The 18,260-nt window shown below is 63.8% G+C and overlaps 1 protein-coding gene across 2 annotated transcripts in view; it reads left to right on the top strand.

Moving 5' to 3' along the window:
• The window catches only part of LOC140388659 (protein kinase C delta type-like), a 147,323-nt gene that overhangs the window by 29,428 nt on the left and 99,635 nt on the right, over positions 1–18,260 (top strand). The gene's annotated exons all lie outside the window — the stretch shown is intronic.

The raw sequence follows: 18,260 nt of genomic DNA, 5'->3' as shown, positions 1-18,260 counted from the left end.
GAAGGTTTTGTCAGTTTGAGACTAGAAACTAATTCATTAGGAGAGAGAAGAGTGAGAAATGGTATGAAAGCTGCCGGGAGTGCAACAGCCAGAGGAAGATGAGAGTAGAATGGCTGCACATTGGATACTTTTTTCCATCCAGCAAGTCTAGTTAAAATCCATCGGGAAAGCTTAGTTAAACAGGGGGGATAGGGGTCCTAAAATCCAGAAATAATTGCATCCCAGAAATTTGATCTTGAGGCAACAAGAACTGAAAGGGAACTGCATTGATTCTGATCTCTTTGTACTGTCCCCTGGCCTCTCGATACTCTGGGAACTGCTGTTTAATTTCTGCATTTTCGGTTTCCAATCTCGGTCTGCTCTGACCCAATATCAGATTTGAGACGTTTAATAAGCTGAAAGTTGCTGATGGCTGCATTCTTGAGAGAGCAAAGGCACGGCGAGACGGGCGGGGTTAACTCAGTGTGCCGGGGGAGGTGGGGTGCCAGGGGAGACGGGCGGCTTAACTCAGTGTGTTGGGGGGGCGGGGGGCGGGTGGGCGGGGGGGAGAGGGGTGCCGGGCGAGACGGGCAGGTTAACACAGTGTGTCGGGGGGCGGTTAACTCAGTGTGCCGGGGGGACGGGGGAGAGGGGGTGGGGGGGGGGGGGGGGGCGGGGGGGCGGGGGGGGGGGGATGGGAGGGTGCTGGGCGGGTGGGAGGGTGCCAGGCGAGACGGGGGGTTGGTGTTGGGGGAGACAGGCAGGTTACGTGTGCCGGGCGAGATGGAGGGGGGGGGGTGTGTTCTGGGGAGACAGGCGGGTTAACTCAGTGTGCCGCGGGAGAGGGGGAGGGTGTCGGGGGAGACGGGAGTGGGCGGGGGGTGCCGGGCGAGACGGACGGGTCAACCCAGTGTGCTGGGGGAGAGGGTGGGGGTATATCAGGCACCAGGGGAGACTGGGGGACCCTTTGAGGTCGACAGGTTGGATGTGTGAGGAGATAGTGGGATGTCCTGATGCAATAGGGGTGGGGATTGTCTTGACCTGACTCTGGGAGATGAGAGGGCATCCTGACGCATGTGTGCAGATTGCATCGTGTCTCACTGAAATTGAGGAGGGGGTATCTTGGCCTGTCGGTTGGGGGTATAGGGAGGCATCTCTGCACATAAGGGGAGATGGAGGCATTTCGGCATGATGGGGGGTTCTCGCCGTATCAGGAGAGTGGAATGTCAGTGGAGGGGGGGCTTCTTGGTGCATAGGGGCAGACGGATGGGCTGTCTCAGTGGGGCAGGCAGACCGGGCTGGTGGGGGCAACTTGCTGCAACCGGGAGTATAGGTTTAGGTGAGCATCTCCTGACGTCAGTTAGGAGTTGGGAGGGGGCATCTTGGCACACTGGCACACCGGGGGCGATGGGTGGATGGGCCATGGGGATTGGGTTAGGCAAGACTGAGATGGCGCTTCGAGCATCAGGGGAGGTTTCTCGGTACATCAGGGGAGACAGAGGATTGTATCTAAGTGACACGGAGGGTGAGATAGGGAGTGTGTCGGGGAGGCGGTCGGGGGGGTGTCGGGGAGGCGGTGGGGGGGTGTCGGGGAGGCGGTGGGGGGGGGGGTGTCGGGGAAGCGGTGGGGGGGGTGTCGGGGAGGCGGTGGGGGGGTGTCAGGGAGGCGGTGGGGGGGTGTCGGGGAGGCGGTGGGGGGGTGTCGGGGAGGCGGTGGGGGGGTGTCGGGGAGGCGGTGGGGGGTGTCGGGGAGGCGGTGGGGGGGTGTCGGGGAGGCGGTGGGGGGGGGTGTCGGGGAGGCGGTGGGGGGGTGTCGGGGAGGCGGTGGGGGGGTGTCGGGGAGGCGGTGGGGGGGGTGTCGGGGAGGCGGTGGGGGGGGGTGTCGGGGAGGCGGTGGGGGGGGGGGTGTCGGGGAGGCGGTGGGGGGGGGTGTCGGGGAGGCGGTGGGGGGGGGTGTCGGGGAGGCGGGGGGGGGGTGTGTCGGGGAGGCGGTGGGGGTGTGTCGGGGAGGCGGTGGTGGGGTGTCGGGGAGGCGGTGGTGGGGTGTCGGGGAGGCGGTGGGGGGGTGTCGGGGAGGCGGTGGTGGGGTGTCGGGGAGGCGGTGGTGGGGTGTCGGGGAGGCGGTGGGGGGGGTGTCGGGGAGGCGGTGGTGGGGTGTCGGGGAGGCGGTGGTGGGGTGTCGGGGAGGCGGTGGTGGGGTGTCGGGGAGGCGGTGGTGGGGTGTCGGGGAGGCGGTGGTGGGGTGTCGGGGAGGCGGTGGTGGGGTGTCGGGGAGGCGGTGGTGGGGTGTCGGGGAGGCGGTGGTGGGGTGTCGGGGAGGCGGTGGTGGGTGTCGGGAGGCGGTGGTGGGGTGTCGGGGAGGCGGTGGTGGGGTGTCGGGGAGGCGGTGGTGGGGTGTCGGGGAGGCGGTGGTGGGGTGTCGGGGAGGCGGTGGTGGGGTGTCGGGGAGGCGGTGGTGGGGTGTCGGGGAGGCGGTGGTGGGGTGTCGGGGAGGCGGTGGTGGGGTGTCGGGGAGGCGGTGGTGGGGGTGTCGGGGAGGCGGTGGTGGGTGTCGGGGAGGCGGTGGTGGGGTGTCGGGGAGGCGGTGGTGGGGTGTCGGGGAGGCGGTGGTGGGGTGTCGGGGAGGCGGTGGTGGGGTGTCGGGGAGGCGGTGGTGGGGTGTCGGGGAGGCGGTGGTGGGGTGTCGGGGAGGCGGTGGTGGGGTGTCGGGGAGGCGGTGGTGGGGTGTCGGGGAGGCGGTGGTGGGGTGTCGGGGAGGCGGTGGTGGGGTGTCGGGGAGGCGGTGGTGGGGTGTCGGGGAGGCGGTGGTGGGGTGTCGGGGAGGCGGTGGTGGGGTGTCGGGGAGGCGGTGGTGGGGTGTCGGGGAGGCGGTGGTGGGGTGTCGGGGAGGCGGTGGTGGGGTGTCGGGGAGGCGGTGGTGGGGTGTCGGGGAGGCGGTGGTGGGGTGTCGGGGAGGCGGTGGTGGGTGTCGGGGAGGCGGTGGTGGGGTGTCGGGGAGGCGGTGGTGGGGTGTCGGGGAGGCGGTGGTGGGGTGTCGGGGAGGCGGTGGTGGGGTGTCGGGGAGGCGGTGGTGGGGTGTCGGGGAGGCGGTGGTGGGGTGTCGGGGAGGCGGTGGTGGGGTGTCGGGGAGGCGGTGGTGGGGTGTCGGGGAGGCGGTGGTGGGGTGTCGGGGAGGCGGTGGTGGGGTGTCGGGGAGGCGGTGGTGGGGTGTCGGGGAGGCGGTGGTGGGGTGTCGGGGAGGCGGTGGTGGGGTGTCGGGGAGGCGGTGGTGGGGTGTCGGGGAGGCGGGTGGTGGGGTGTCGGGGAGGCGGTGGTGGGGTGTCGGGGAGGCGGTGGTGGGGTGTCGGGGAGGCGGTGGTGGGGGTGTCGGGGAGGCGGTGGTGGGGTGTCGGGGAGGCGGTGGTGGGGTGTCGGGGAGGCGGTGGTGGGGTGTCGGGGAGGCGGTGGTGGGGTGTCGGGGAGGCGGGTGGTGGGGGTGTCGGGGAGGCGGTGGTGGGGTGTCGGGGAGGCGGTGGTGGGGTGTCGGGGAGGCGGTGGTGGGGTGTCGGGGAGGCGGTGGTGGGGTGTCGGGGAGGCGGTGGTGGGGTGTCGGGGAGGCGGTGGTGGGGTGTCGGGAGGCGGTGGTGGGGTGTCGGGGAGGCGGTGGTGGGGGTGTCGGGGAGGCGGTGGTGGGGTGTCGGGGAGGCGGTGGTGGGGTGTCGGGGAGGCGGTGGTGGGGTGTCGGGGAGGCGGTGGTGGGGTGTCGGGGAGGCGGTGGTGGGGTGTCGGGGAGGCGGTGGTGGGGTGTCGGGGAGGCGGTGGTGGGGTGTCGGGGAGGCGGTGGTGGGGTGTCGGGGAGGCGGTGGTGGGGTGTCGGGGAGGCGGTGGTGGGGTGTCGGGGAGGCGGTGGTGGGGTGTCGGGGAGGCGGTGGTGGGGTGTCGGGGAGGCGGTGGTGGGGTGTCGGGGTAGACGGTGGGGTGTGTCCGGGTAGAGGGGGGGGGGGTGTCGGGGAGACGGTGGGGGAATGCCAGGGTAGACGGTGGGGGGGGGGGGGGGGTGCCGGGATAGACGGTGGGGGGTGCCGGGGGAGAGGGGTGTGTGTCTGCGTGGAGTCTGCACGTTCTCCCCGTGTCTGCGTGGGTTTCCTCCGGATGCCCCGGTTTCCTCCAACAGTCCAAAGACGTGCAGGTTAGGTCAATTGGCCATGCTAAGATTGCCCATTAGTGACCAAAGATGTGCAGGTTAGGTGGGGTTACGGAGATAGGGAAGGGTAATCTTTCAGAGGGTTGGTGCATGGCCCCCTTCTGCACTGTACGGATTCTATGATTGTGTTTAATCCTCTTCAGGTGGGACATTAGTTCTTGAATAAAAGTTATTTTCCCCTCCCAAATAGCGGCTCCTCAGTTGCACAAGGGCAAGCACCTCATAACTGTTGAGGATAGTGGCTTCCATTCATTCAGAAACCTGTACCTGGCAGATGCTACTGGGGTGACCTTGCAGGACGTGTCTGATCCTGGAACACTTCTGTTGCTGTTGCTTTGACTATTCTTTTGCTCTCCTTGCCCACACCGCTAACCCAATCCCCATGCCCTCCCTGCGCTGTTCTGCTGCACTTCTTTGTATTCCTTACTAATTCTCCCTTTCATCTTTTCAATGAGTTACTGCAGGTTCTGTCTCTCCACACTCTGTCACCAATCTGAGCTGTTGGCAGTGTGTGGGCGAGGGGAGGGCACTTGTGTTTATATCACCTTAATCTGGAATTTTTGACTGAAATTTCAGAAGCCAGTTAAACCAGAATCACATTGTTCTCTGGGTGATTCTGTCATTAAAATTACCTCTTTATAGAAACTCTCTGTAGAATAAATCAGACAAATTAACTTCATCTCAAATTCTGGAGAAAGTTGACGTAGCAATGAGTGCTGGCGGGGGCTGGAGACACAGGCGTGCGTGCTGGCGGGGACTGGAGACACAGGCGTGCGTGCTGACGGGGGCCGGAGACACAGGCGTGCATGCTGGCGGGGACTGGAGAAACAGGCGTGTGTGCTGGCGGGGACCGGAGACACAGGCGTGTGTGCTGGCGGGGACCGGAGACACAGGCGTGCGTGCTGGCGGGGGCCGGAGAAACAGGCGTGTGTGCTGGCGGGGGCCGGAGACACAGGCGTGTGTGCTGTTGGGTACGATAGACACAGGCCTGCGTGCTGGCGGGGACCGGAGACACAGGCGTGTGTGCTGTTGTGTACGATCGACATAGGCGTGCGTGCTGGCGGGGACCGGAGACACAGGCGTGCGTGCTGGCGGGGACTGGAGAAACAGGCGTGGGTGCTGGCGGGGACCGGAGACACAGGCGTGCGTGCTGGCGGGGACTGGAGACACAGGCGTGCGTGCTGGCGGGGGCCGGAGAAACAGGCGTGTGTGCTGGCGGGGACCGGAGACACAGGCGTGCGTGCTGGCGGGAACTGGAGAAACAGGCGTGTGTGCTGGCGGGGACCAGAGACACAGGCGTGTGTGCTGGCGGGGACGGGAGACACAGGAGTGCATGCTGGCGGGGATTGGAGACACAGGCGTGTGTGCTGGCGGGGGCCGGAGACACAGGCGTGTGTGTTGGCGGGGACCGGAGACACTGGCGTGTGTGCTGGCGGGGACGGGAGACACACCCGTGTGTGCTGGCGGGGGCCGGAGACACAGGCGTGTGCGCTGGCGGGGACGGAGACACAGGCGTGCGTGCTGGCGGGGACCGGAGACACAGGCGTGCGTGCTGGCGGGGGCCGGAGAAACAGGCGTGCGTGCTGGCGGGGGCCGGAGAAACAGGCGTGCGTGCTGGCGGGGACCGGAGACACAGGCGTGCGTGCTGGCGGGGACCGGAGACACAGGCGTGCGTGCTGGCGGGGGCCGGAGAAACAGGCGTGTGTGCTGGCGGGGACCGGAGACACTGGCGTGTGTGCTGGCGGGGACCGGAGACACAGCCGTGCATGCTGGCGGGGGCCAGAGACACTGGCGTGTGCGCTGTCGGGGACCGGAGACACAGGCGTGCATGCTGGCGGGGGCCGGAGACACTGGTGTGTGTGCTGGCGGGGACCGGAGACACTGGCGTGTGTGCTGGCGGGGACCGGAGACACTGGCGTGTGTGCTGGCGGGGACCGGAGACACAGCCGTGCATGCTGGCGGGGGCCAGAGACACTGGCGTGTGCGCTGTCGGGGACCGGAGACACAGGCGTGCATGCTGGCGGGGGCCGGAGACACTGGCGTGTGTGCTGGCGGGGACCGGAGACACTGGCGTGTGCGCTGTCGGGGACCGGAGACACAGCCGTGCATGCTGGCGGGGGCCGGAGACACTGGCGTGTGTGCTGGCGGGGACCGGAGACACTGGCGTGTGTGCTGGCGGGGACCGGAGACACAGCCGTGCATGCTGGCGGGGGCCAGAGACACTGGCGTGTGCGCTGTCGGGGACCGGAGACACAGGCGTGCATGCTGGCGGGGGCCAGAGACACTGGCGTGTGTGCTGGCGGGGACCGGAGACACAGGCGTGCGCGCTGTCGGGGACCGGAGACACAGGCGTGCGCGCTGGCGGGGACCGGAGACACTGGCGTGTGTGCTGGCGGGGACCGGAGACACAGGCGTGCGCGCTGTCGGGGACCGGAGACACAGGCGTGCGCGCTGGCGGGGACCGGAGACACAGGCGTGCGCGCTGGCGGGGACCGGAGACACAGGTGTGCGCGCTGGCGGGGACCGGAGACACTGGCGTGTGTGCTGGCGGGGACCGGAGACACTGGCGTGAGTGCTGTTGGGGGCGATAGACACAGGCGTGTGTGCTGGCGGGGACCGGAGACACAGGCGTGCGCGCTGGCGGGGGCCGGAGACACTGGCGTGTGTGCTGGCGGGGACCGGAGACACTGGCGTGTGTGCTGGCGGGGACCGGAGACACTGGCGTGTGTGCTGGCGGGGACCTGAGACACTGGCGTGTGTGCTGGCGGGGACCGGAGACACTGGCGTGTGTGCTGGCGGGGGCCGGAGACACTGGCGTGTGTGCTGGCGGGGACCTGAGACACTGGCGTGTGTGCTGGCGGGGACCGGAGACACTGGCGTGTGTGCTGGCGGGGGCCGGAGACACTGGCGTGTGTGCTGGCGGGGGCCGGAGACAGGCGTGCGGGCTGGCGGGCCGGAGAGACAGGCGTGTGTGCTGGTGGGGGCAGTAGACACAGGCGTGCGTGCTGGCGAGGACCGGAGACAGGCGTGCGTGCTGGCGGGGACTGGAGAAACAGGCGTGTGCTGGCGGGGACCGGAGACACAGGCGTGCGTGCTGGCGGGGACCGGAGACAGGCGTGCGTGCTGGCGGGGACCGGAGACAGGCGTGCGTGCTGGCGCGGGCAGGAGACACTGGCGTGTGTGCAGGCGGGGACGGGAGACACTGGCGTGTGTGCAGGCGGGGACGGGAGACACTGGCGTGTGTGCAGGCGGGGACGGGAGACACTGGCGTGTGTGCAGGTGGGGACGGGAGACACTTGCGTGTGTGCTGGTGGGGACGGGAGACACTGACGTGTGTGCAGGCGGGGACGGGATCACTGACGTGTGTGCAGGCGGGGACGGGAGACACAGGCGTGTGTGCAGGCGGGGACGGGAGACACAGGCGTGTGTGCAGGCGGGGACGGGATCACTGACGTGTGTGCAGGCGGGGACGGGAGACACAGGTGTGTGTGCAGGCGGGGACGGGATCACTGACGTGTGTGCAGGCGGGGACGGGAGACACAGGCGTGTGTGCAGGCAGGGACGGGAGACACTGGCGTGTGTGCTGGCGAGGACGGGAGACGCTGGCGTGTGCAGGCGGGGACAGGAGACACTGGCATGTGTGCTGGCGGGGGCCGGAGACACTGGCGTGTGTGCTGGCGGGGGCCGGAGACACAGGCGTGTGTGCTGGCGGGGGCCGGAGACACAGGCGTGAGTGCTGTTGGGGGCGATAGACACAGGCGTGTTTGCTGGCGGGGACCGGAGACACAGGCGTGAGTGCTGTTGGGGACGATAGACACAGGCGTGTGTGCTGGCGGGGGCCAGAGACAGGCGTGCGGGCTGGCGGGCCGGAGACACTGGCGTGTGCGCTGGCGGGGGCCGGAGACAGGCGTGCGTGCTGGCGTGGGCCGGAGACACAGGCGTGTGCGCTGGCGGGGGCCGGAGACACAGGCGTGTGTGCTGGCGGGGGCCGTAGACACAGGCGTGCGTGCTGGCGAGGACTGGAGAAACAGGCGTGTGCTGGCGGGGACTGTAGACACAGGCGGGTGTGCTGGCGGGGACCGGAGACAGGCGTGCGTGCTGGCGGGGGCAGGAGACACAGGCGTGTGTGCAGGCGGGGACGGGAGACACTGGCGTGTGTGCAGGCGGGGACGGGAGACACAGGCGTGTGTGCAGGCGGGGACGGGAGACACATGCATGTGTGCAGGCGGGGACGGGAGACACAGGCGTGTGTGCAGGCGGGGACGGGAGACACTGGCGTGTGTGCAGGCGAGGACGGGAGACACTGGCGTGTGTGCAGGCGGGGACGTGAGACACAGACGTGTGCGCAGGCGGGGACGGGAGACACAGGCGTGTGTGCAGGCGGGGACGGGAGACACAGGCGTGTGTGCAGGCGGGGACGTGAGACACAGGCGTGTGTGCAGGCGGGGACGGGAGACACTGGCGTGTGTGCAGGCGAGGACGGGAGACACAGGCGTGTGTGCAGGCGAGGACGGAAGACACAGGCGTGTGTGCAGGCGAGGACGGGAGACACAGGCGTGTGTGCAGGCGGGGACGGGAGACACAGGCGTGTGTGCAGGCGGGGACGGGAGACATAGGCGTGTGTGCAGGCGGGGACGGGAGACACTGGCGTGTGTGCAGGCGGGGACGGGAGACACTGGCGTGAGTGGGGACGGGAGACACTGGCGTGAGTGGGGACGGGAGACACAGGCGTGTGTGCAGGCGGCGATGGGAGACAAAGGCGTGTGTGCTGGCAGGGACGGGAGACACTGGCGTGTGTGCAGGCGGGGACGGAAGACACTGGCGTGTGTGCTGGCGGGGACGGGAGACACTGGCGTGTGCGCAGGCGGGGACGGGAGACACTGGCGTGTGTGCAGGCGAGGATGGGAGACACAGGCGTGCGTGCAGGCGAGGACGGGAGACACAGGCGTGTGTGCAGGCGGGGATGGGAGACACAGGCGTGTGTGCAGGCGGGGATGGGAGACATAGGCGTGTGTGCAGGCGGGGACGGGAGACATAGGCGTGTGTGCAGGCGGGGACGGGAGACATAGGCGTGTGTGCAGGCGGGGACGGGAGACACTGGCGTGTGTGCAGGCGGGGACGGGAGACACTGGCGTGTGTGCTGGCAGGGACGGGAGACACTGGCGTGTGTGCTGGCGGGGACCGGAGACACTGGCGTGTGTGCTGGCGGGGACGGGAGACACTGGCGTGTGTGCTGGCAGGGACGGGAGACACTGGCGTGTGTGCTGGCGGGGACCGGAGACACAGGCGTGAGTGCAGGCGGGGACGGGAGACACTGGCGTGAGTGGGGACGGGAGACACTGGCGTGTGTGCAGGCGGGGACGGGAGACACTGGCGTGTGTGCTGGCAGGGACGGGAGACACTGGCGTGTGTGCTGGCGGGGACCGGAGACACTGGCGTGTGTGCTGGCGGGGACGGGAGACACTGGCGTGAGTGCAGGCGGGGACGGGAGACACTGGCGTGAGTGGGGACGGGAGACACAGGCGTGTGTGCTGGCGGGGACGGGAGACACAGGCTTGTGTGCAGGCGGGGACGGGAGACACAGGCGTGTGTGCATGCGGGGACGGGAGACACAGGCGTGTGTGCAGGCGGGGACGGGAGACACAGGCGTGTGTGCAGGCGAGGACGGGAGACACAGGCGTGAGTGCAGGCGGGGACGGGAGACACTGGCGTGTGTGCAGGCAGGGACGGGAGACACTGGCGTGTGTGCAGGCGGGGACGGGAGACACTGGCGTGTTTGTAGGCGGGGACGGGAGACACAGGCGTGTGTGCAGGCGGGGACGGGAGACACAGGCGTGTGTGCATGCGGGGACGGGAGACACAGGCGTGTGTGCAGGCGGGGACGGGAGACACAGGCATGTGTGCAGGCGGGGACGGGAGACACAGGCGTGAGTGCAGGCGGGGACGGGAGACACTGGCGTGTGTGCAGGCAGGGACGGGAGACACTGGCGTGTGTGCAGGCGGGGACGGGAGACACTGGCGTGTTTGTAGGCGGGGACGGGAGACACAGGCGTGTGTGCAGGCGGGGACGGGAGACACTGGCGTGTGTGCTGGCGGGGACGGAGACACAGGCGTGTGTGCAGGCAGGGACGGGAGACACTGGCATGTGTGCAGGCGGGGACGGGAGACACTGGCGTGTGTGCAGGCAGGGACGGGAGACACTGGCATGTGTGCAGGCAGGGACGGGAGACACTGGCGTGTGTGCAGGCAGGGACGGGAGACACTGGCATGTGTGCAGGCGGGGACGGGAGACACTGGCGTGAGTGCAGGCGGGGACGGGAGACACTGGCGTGAGTGGGGACGGGAGACACAGGCGTGTGTGCATGCAGGGACGGGAGACACTGGCGTGTGTGCAGGCGGGGACGGGAGACACAGGCATGTGTGCAGGCGGGGACGGGAGACACTGGCGTGAGTGCAGGCGGGGACGGGAGACACAGGCGTGTGTGCTGGCGGACACGCGAGACACAGACGTGTGTGCAGGCAGGGACGGGAGACACTGGCGTGTGTGCTGGCAGGGACGGGAGACACTGGCGTGTGTGCTGGCGGGGACCGGAGACACTGGCGTGTGTGCTGGCGGACACGCGAGACACAGACGTGTGTGCAGGCAGGGACGGGAGACACAGGCGTGTGTGCAGGCGGGGACGGGAGACACTGGCGTATGTGCTGGCGGGGACGGGAGACACAGGCGTGTGTGCTGGCGGGGACGGCAGATACTGGCGTGTGTGCTGGCGGGGACGGAGACACAGGCGTGTGTGCAGGCGGGGACGGGAGACACAGGCGTGTGTGCATGCGGGGACGGGAGACACAGGCGTGTGTGCAGGCGGGGACGGGAGACACAGACGTGTGCAGGCGGGGACGGGAGACACAGGCGTGTGTGCAGGCAGGGACGGGAGACACTGGCCTGTGTGCAGGCGGGGAGGGGAGACACAGGCGTGTGTGCAGGCGGGGACGGGAGACACAGGCGTGTGTGCAGGCGGGGACGGGAGACACTGGCGTGTTTGTAGGCGGGGACGGGAGACACAGGCGTGTGTGCAGGCGGGGACGGGAGACACTGGCATGTGTGCAGGCGGGGACGGGAGACACTGGCGTGTGTGCTGGCGGGGACGGGAGACACTGGCGTGCGGCTGGCGGGGACGGGAGACACAGGCGTGTGTGCTGGCAGGGACGGGAGACACTGGAGTGTGTGCTGGCGGGGACCGGAGACACTGGCGTGTGTGCTGGCGGGGACGGGAGACACTGGCGTGTGTGCTGGCAGGGACGGGAGACACTGGCGTGTGTGCTGGCGGGGACCGGAGACACTGGCGTGTGTGCAGGCGGGGACGGGAGACACTGGCGTGTGTGCTGGCAGGGACGGGAGACACTGGCGTGTGTGCTGGCGGGGACCGGAGACACTGGCGTGTGTGCAGGCAGGGACGGGAGACACTGGCATGTGTGCAGGCGGGGACGGGAGACACTGGCGTGAGTGCAGGCGGGGACGGGAGACGCTGGCATGCATGGGGACGGAATACACTGGCGTGTGCTGACGGGGACGGGAGACACTGGCGTGAGTGGGGACAGGAGACACAGGCGTGCGTGCTGGCGGGGACGGGTGAGACAGGCGTGGGTGCAGTTGGGGACGGGAGACACTAGCGTGTGCTGACGGGGACGGGAGACACTGGCGTGAGTGGGGACGGGAGACACAGGCGTGCGTGCAGGCGGGGACGGGAGACGCTGGCATGCATGGGGACGGAATACACTGGCGTGTGCTGACGGGGACGGGAGACACTGGCGTGAGTGGGGACGGGAGACACAGGCGTGCGTGCAGGCGGGGACGGGCGAGACGCGTGTGTGCTGGCGGGGACGTGAGACACTGGCGTGTGCTGGCGGGGACGGGAGACACTGGCGTGTGCTGGCGGGGACGGGAGACACTGCCGTGTGCTGGCTGGGACGGGAGATACAGGCGTGTGTGCTGTGGGGACGGGAGACACAGGCGTGCGTGCTGGCGGGGACGGGAGACACTGGCGTGTGCTGGCGGGGCGGGAGACACAGGCGTGTGTGCTGGCGGGGACGGGAGACACAGGCCTGTGCTGGCGGGGACGGGAGAAACTGGCGTGTGTGCTGGCGGGCACGAGAGACACAGGCGTGTGTGCTGGCGGGGATGGAGACACAGGCGTGTGTGCTGGCGGGGACGGGAGACACTGGCGTGTGCTGGTGGGGACGGGAGACACTGGCGTGTGCTGGCAGGGACGGGAGACACTGGCGTGTGTGCTGGCGGGGACGGGAGACACAGGCGTGTGTGCTGGCAGGGACGGGAGACACAGGCGTGTGTGCAGGCGGGGACGGGAGACACTGGCGTGTGTGCAGGCAGGGACGGGAGACACTGGCATGTGTGCAGGCGGGGACGGGAGACACTGGCGTGAGTGCAGACGGGGACGGGAGACACTGGCGTGAGTGGGGACGGGAGACACAGGCGTGCGTGCAGGCGGGGACGGGAGACGCTGGCATGCATGGGGACGGAAGACACTGGGGTGTGCTGGCGGGGACGGGAGACACTGGCGTGTGTGCAGTCGGGGACGGGAGACGCTGGCATGCATGGGGACGGAAGACACTGGCGTGTGCTGACGGGGACGGGAGACACTGGCGTGTGCTGGCGAGGACGGGAGACACTGGCGTGAGTGGGGACGGGAGACACAGGCGTGCGTGCAGGCAGGGACGGGGGACACTGTCGTGAGTGGGGACGGGAGACACAGGCGTGCATGCTGGCGGGGACGGGTGAGACAGGCGTGTGTGCAGTTGGGGACGGGAGACACTAGCGTGTGCTGGCGGGGACGGGAGACACAGGCGTGCGTGCAGGCGGGGAACGGGTGAGACGCGTGTGTGCTGGCAGCGAAGGGAGACACAGGCGTGTGTGCTGGCGGGGACGGGAGACACAGGCGTGTGCTGGCGGGGACGGGAGACACTGGCGTGTGTGCTGGCGGGCACGAGAGACACAGGCGTGTGTGCTGGCGGGGATGGAGACACAGGCGTGTGTTCTGGCAGGGACGGGAGACACTGGCGTGTGCTGGCGGGGACGGGAGACACTGGCGTGTGCTGCCGGGTACGGGAGACACTGGCGTGTGTGCTGGCGGGGACGGGAGACACAGGCGTGTGTGCTGGCGGGCACGAGAGACACAGGCGTGTGTGCTGGCGGGGACGGGAGACACAGGCGTGTGTGCTGGCAGGGACGGGAGACACAGGCGTGTGAGCTGGTGGGGACGGGAGACACAGGCGTGTGTGCTGGTGGGGACGGGAGACAAAGGCGTGTGTGCTGGCGGGGACGGGAGATGCTGGCGTGTGTGCTGGCGGGGACGGGAGACACTGGCGTGTGTGCTGGCGGGGATGGGCGACACTGGCGTGTGCTGGCGGGGACGGGAGACACTGGCGTGTGTGCTGGCGGGGACGGGAGACACAGGCGTATGTGCTGGCGGGCACGAGAGACACAGGCGTGTGTGCTGGCGGGGACGGGAGACACAGGCGTGTGTGCTGGCAGGGACGGGAGACACAGGCGTGTGAGCTGGTGGGGACGGGAGACACAGGCGTGTGTGCTGGTGGGGACGGGAGACAAAGGCGTGTGTGCTGGCGGGGACGGGAGATGCTGGCGTGTGTGCTGGCGGGGACGGGAGACACTGGCGTGTGTGCTGGCGGGGACGGGCGACACAGGCGTGTGTGCTGGCGGGGACGGGAGACACAGGCGTGTGTGCTGGTGGGGACGTGATACAAAGGCGTGTGTGCTGGTGGGTACAGGAGACACAGGCGTGTGTGCTGGTGGGGACAGGAGACACAGGCGTGTGTGCTGGTGGGGACTGGAGACGCTTGCATGCTGGCGGGGACGGGAGACACTGGCGGGTGTGCTGGCGGGGACGGGAGACACTGGCGTGCGGCTGGCGGGGACGGGAGACACTGGCGTGCGGCTGGCAGGGACGGGAGACACTGGCGTGTGTGCTGGCGGGGACGGGAGACACTGGCGTCTGCTGGTTTGAAGGATTTGCTGGTTGTGTGGAGAAACCCATACGTGAACATTCTCTGATGTTTTGTCAATGCCATTAGTGTTTTAATGACTTTCACTCCGTATGAATCCCTTGATTGAACCTTCAGCCAGTACATTCGCACCCAGAAACCCATCCACTTATGTTGCTGTATGTTGTAAAGTATAATACTTGATGGTGCTGTTGGTGGTCTGTCAGCGGGTAAAGGATTGGTACTCTGGGGCTGAGAGGGTAGGATGGGGTGGGCAGGGTTGAGGAGAGGGCTGGATGGAAATTGTAGTGAAACTGGAACCTTCAGGAATCTAATTGTGAAACAGAAAGCATTCTTTTCTTTGCAAAACAGTATTGTCTCTTTAATCTTCTTACCTGACCCCTCCCTAAAATGAATGAGCTCCAACTGGCAAAGGGATGAACTGCAGTCATGTCTTTCAACATTTTCATATTTATTTAGAGATTTTCGTTGCAAGTATTTTCCTTTGAACACTGCATCCCCAGTTTCAATCTGTGTTTTTAAAAATTCTTTCCTGGGATTGTTCCCCATCCTTAATTGCCCTTTTAGGCAATTTCAGAGGGCAGTTCAGACTACATTACTGTGGGTCTGGAGTCACGTCTCGGCCAGACCAGGTAAGGATGGCAGATTTCCTTCCCTAAAGGACAATTGTGACCCAGTTGGAGTTTTACAAAATTTAATGATGCACCATTACTGAGACTTGTTTTCAATTCCAGATTTCATTAATTGAATTTAAATTCCCCACTGGCTGCCTTGGTGGGATTTGAACCGATGCCTGCAGAGCTGGGCCTCTGAATTACCAGTCCAGTGACATTGTCATCGCCGCTTTATTTATAGAACCTCAAGTGAATCCCAAGTTAATACCCACTATCTGCGTATAATTATTAGAACATTTTCATGCTCGCTCTCATCTTTCCTGTACCTGCCCCCCAGGCCCCTACCCCGTTCTCTCTCATTAATCACAGGGTTTTTCTCAAACAGAAATTTTATACAAATGCTGTGCCTGCAAATGAGGCTTTGATATAGTGAAACTCAAATCATTTCCTGATGGACAGCTGCAATGCCTGTAGTTTCTGTACTTTCTGTCTGCACTGGACCCTGGACAGTGACCTCACTGTGTTGCAATATTTCACCAACAGTCATTTTTATTAAATCGTCAGCACTCAGCCCAAGTTTCAGTTCCCATTCCAGCCCCATGAAATGCTGATGGTTCTGTCTCGGACATATCAGGAGAAAGGCAGCTCCATGTCCATGAGAAGAGGTTTTTGGGGTAGTTGTTTTCGTGAGGAATGGATTATTGGATAGATTGTGACCCAGATACATAGAATACAAAACTTGCACTTATGCAGAACCTTAAATGCAGTGAAATATCTCTCGGCCCTTCATTGGAGCATTGTCGAACAAAATTTGGTACTGAGTTAATAAGGTGATATTAATAGTCATTTGGTAGTACAGAACTGAATTTTGTTGAAATAGAGACATTTTGTCAAAGCCTTTTGTCCAGCACTCACCAGGAAAAACAACAAACTGAGACAACGAGCAGAGAGTGCTGATTGGTTGACAGGTGGACTCTGATTATTTGCCTCTGCCAATCAGATCACCCAAATATCGCCCCCCACCATTCACTTGCTGACAGAATTTGTCTGGTGTTTTGTTCCTTTCCACCAACCTTTCCATAAAAGGTCTATTGTCAATCTGATGCCTGAGACGATCAATTGCATTGTGACAGCTTTGATCAATTGTGACCTACAATTGTGGGTGTGATCTAACGGAAAAGTTTCCACATGTCATTTGTGGTGGGTTTTGTTGGGAGTTTCTGAGTTCGCCACCACTACCTAACCACATTTTGTCACTTTTTGGGGTCCTGTGAAGTTTCCCACCGGTTCAGCCCACACTTTGAAGTTTTTTCATCACTGGGGATTTTGAAAGGGTGCCCCAATCTCTGAGTGAGCTTGTGTGTCCCCCACACCGCCCACCCATGGGAATTGTCATCCCTCACACACATGGACACTGCCCTGCACCTCCCAAGTGAGGACAGTCCACTGTGGGGTCCCTGGGCCCCCCCCCCCCCACTTCAGACCCCCATAAGTTTCTTTACAGCCCGCTCCCTGCTTCCAGAAGCCCCTTCATACCTGCCCTGCAATCCCCCCCCCCCCCCCCCCCCCCCCCTCCATAACCCCTGTCCACCCTCCTTTCATGGCCTTGGCCCCCCTCGGGCCCTGACCTTTGACAGCACAGCCGCCCTGGCAGTGTTCCTGCTGGCTTGGCAGTGCCACCCGGGGGCCTTGGCAATGCTAGTATGCCAGCCAGGAGGTGTCAAGGTGCCCATATTCTAGGGGGAGGGCCAGGGGGCCACCCTGCTCCATCGGTGCTGTTCCGCCTGGTCCACATTTGTATGGACCAGTACTGAATGGCCCCTGGCTGGGGACTCCCTGGGGAGGTAGATCCTGGGTGAGTAGGCCATACTAGGTCTAAGGCCTATTTAAAGCTTGGTCATGCCCATTGTGGGCGGGTTCCTGATCTCAATGCCTCGCGGGACTTGAGTGATCCTGTCAGGCTGCTGGGGAGCCCGCGTGAGTCTTCACCCAGCATCTACTGGCTGCACTGCCGAGCGCGACGTGGCTGGTACATCTCGCCCTGTCAATCTAGACCGGCAATACTTTGCAGAATCGTAACTGCAGAAGCTTTCTGCTCTTTATAAATCAAGACTGCATTTTCTACCTTCCTAACCTGCACATCTTTGAATTCAGAAGGCATTTCAACTGGGTACAGGTCTCACTGTATAACACCAGGTACTAGCGGAGACAGGTCTGTCCCTGTAAAGCACTGCTGTCTATCAGTACTTCAATAGGAAAAGAGTAACTAAATCTAATGTTGGTTCTCTGGAAGCAGTCTGGGGAATTGATAATATAAAACAAGGATGTGGAGATGCCGGCGTTGGACTGGGGTGAGCACAGTACGAAGTCTTACAACACCAGGTTAAAGTCCAACAGGTTTGTTTCGATGTCACTAGCTTTCGGAGCGCTGCTCCTTCCTCAGGTGAATGAAGAGGTCTGTTCCAGAAACACATATATAGACAAATTCAAAGATGCCAAACAATGCTTGGAATGCGAGCATTAGCAGGTAATTAAGTCTTTACAGATCCAGAGATGGGGTAACCCCAGGTTAAAGAGGTGTGAATTGTCTCAAGCCAGGACAGTTGGTAGGATTTCGCAGGCCAGATGGTGGGGAATGAATGTAATGCGACATGAATCCCAGGTCCCGGTCGAGGCCGCACTCATGTGTGCGGAACTTGGCTATAAGTTTCTGCTCGGCGATTCTGCGTTGTCGCGGGTCCTGAAGGCCGCCTTGGAGAACGCTTCATCTTTGCATAAAACAAGGAAGCAGTGCAGAAGTATTTTGAGTCTCTCATTGCTGTGGAAAATTTGGAAAGCTTCCCAAAGATACTTGAAAATCAAGAGGTGAAATGGAGGAACTTAAAATGATTATTATCACCAGGGAAGAGGTGCTGGGAAAACTAAGGGGCGATTGGTCCCCAGGACCAGATGATCTGCATTCTAGGGCCTTAAAATAAGTGACTGTAGAGAGAGTAGAGGCATTGGTCATAATCTTCCAAAATTCCTTCGATTCTGGAAAGTCCTTTTGGGTTGGAAAATTGCTCGAATCCAACGTTAAAGAGGCCTAAGTAGGGTGCTCTTTCTCAGGCCGATGCAGACTCGATGGACCGAATGGCCTCCTTCTGCACTGCAGGGATTCTATGATGAAGCAAAATCTTTGAAAATCATGATGGATGCGATTCTCCAGAAAGATTTGTGTGTTGTAGCAAGGGGGAACTGCACATCTACATGGCCCGCCCATTTACTGTCCATCCCCTATCAGCATAGGCAAAGGAGGAAATTGTGTCATCGTAGTAATGTCACTGAACTCGTAATTCAGAGGCCTTGGCTAATGCAAGGTTGAGTTAAGTAGATAATCTTTATTGTCACAAGTAGGCTTACATTAACACTGCAATGAAGTTACTGTGAAAATCCCCTAGTCGCCACAC

Source organism: Scyliorhinus torazame, chromosome 13 (assembly GCF_047496885.1).
Source record: "Scyliorhinus torazame isolate Kashiwa2021f chromosome 13, sScyTor2.1, whole genome shotgun sequence".
Classification (NCBI taxonomy): domain Eukaryota; kingdom Metazoa; phylum Chordata; class Chondrichthyes; order Carcharhiniformes; family Scyliorhinidae; genus Scyliorhinus; species Scyliorhinus torazame.
Note: the sequence above shows the minus strand (reverse complement) of the source record. Positions and strands in the feature narration are given on the sequence as shown.